Source organism: Ursus maritimus, unplaced genomic scaffold (genome assembly GCF_017311325.1).
Source record: "Ursus maritimus isolate PB19 unplaced genomic scaffold, ASM1731132v1 scaffold_18, whole genome shotgun sequence".
Lineage (NCBI taxonomy): Eukaryota > Metazoa > Chordata > Mammalia > Carnivora > Ursidae > Ursus > Ursus maritimus.
Genome location: NW_024424230.1, coordinates 10,936,526 through 10,938,446, shown reverse-complemented (window position 1 = coordinate 10,938,446; position 1,921 = coordinate 10,936,526).

The following is a 1,921-nucleotide window of genomic DNA, read 5'->3' as shown; positions in this document are numbered from 1 at the left end:
TCCACCAAGATCAGTCCTCCTCTGTTGGGGAAGGTTGTCCTCTTGGACCAAGGGTGCTCCTTCACACTTTTAGGAGGGTTGCACATGGAGCTGTGAGGGAGGAAGGGGGCACCCGCCTGGCCAGCCAGATCAGTTGAATCAACCCTGGAGATCAATGGGGTGATAGGTGGTGTAGCCAGAGCCCTCACATCCTTCAGTTTTACATTTTTTACAGTTTTGAGATATAATTGAACTGCAATATAAATTATTTAAAGTATAGAATATATTTTCACACATACATATTTATGTGTGAATTGATCACTATAATCAAGAAAATGAAAATATCCATCAACACCCAAAATTTCTCTCTACACTTTTGTAATCTTGTTCTCTTGACCTTTTCTGTTTCCACCACCTGCAGGCAACTATTCATCTGCTTTCAATCTGCTTTTTATTTGTATTGTATTTCTAGATTTGTTTTTTTTCTAGAATTGTATACGAATGGAATCACGTTTTCTTATCGAGCTTCTCTCATTCAGCATAAATATTGAGATATCCATCCACATCATTGTATGTATCCATACTTTCTTCCTTTTATTGCTGAGTTTTATCTCATTGTATTAATATACTACAGTCCAATGGGTGAACATTTAAGTTGTTTCCAGTTTTTGTTTATTGCAAACAAAGGCTGCTATGAATACTTGAGTATGTGTCTTTGTATGGACATACGCTTTCATCTTCTCTAAGAGTAGAATGGCTATGTCATTTGGTAGATGGATATTTAAATGTATAAGAATCTGCCAACTGTTTTACAAAGAGTTTTACAATTTTACATTGCCACCAATAGTGTATGAACATTCCAGGTGATCCATATCCTTACCAATACGTGGGATAGCCAGTCTTTTTAGTTTTAGACATTTAAAGAGATGCGTAATAGGAATTCATTATAGTTTTAATCTGCACTTATCCAATCACATATGACCTTGAGCATTTTTCATGTACTTTTTTTTGCTATCTCTGTATCTTTGGGGGTGAAATGTCTGAGGAAATTGTATGGTTCGCCTAATCTCAGAGATCACCATTCTTCATTTCCTGATGTGTAATGGTATGAAAGCTTTTATTTCCTATCTTTTGTCTGGTTTTAAAATTGTTTCCGGTGGGAGAGTAAGTCCAGTCCCATCGTGACCTAAGTAGAAGTTCTTATCTGCACAATTAAATGTTTAGCCTTCTTGCAATGAATCCATGTATATTTTACCTACATAGCAGTCATTTATGTCCAGGTAAATGTTTCAGTAATTTCTTTCTCCCCTACACGCTTCTCAGTCCCACCATCAAAGGGCTCCAAGGGCCATACACTTCTATAGGTGGTATTCTATTTTTATCATGATGATTCATTTTTCCACCCTTGAGATATAACTAAACAAATTCATATGGGGTTTCTACATGTATTCTGAATTTCTCTGCCACTAAAGACATGGAATTTACTCTCTAATATTGCTGGAGTTGTTATAGTGAGCATTTTTACTGTATCTGCAGACATTTCTCCAGATGCTAGCTTTGGATCTATTCATGGAACTATCATTAGCCTTTGTTTCAAGTCACTGATTATCTTCTCTAACTACTATAGTTGAACAGTTTGGTGTTTACACAGTCAGATGTATTCCCATTTGACCCAGGCAAATGATTGGGAATTACTAAGTAGCATCTGTGGCTAATCTGCTTATGGACCACTTCAATTTAAGGGAGCAATATATATATGTAGTGAATCCCAGATACCCAACTGGGGCTGTTCCCCTTATCACCATAATTTTCACACTGTTGAAACTGTTTCATATTGTAGGTCTATATAAAAAAGGGAGCTGGGTGATTCTGATGAAATGAACTCAGCTACAACCTCAAACTATAGAAGCTGTCATTACATCTAACAGGTAGAGAGGAACAC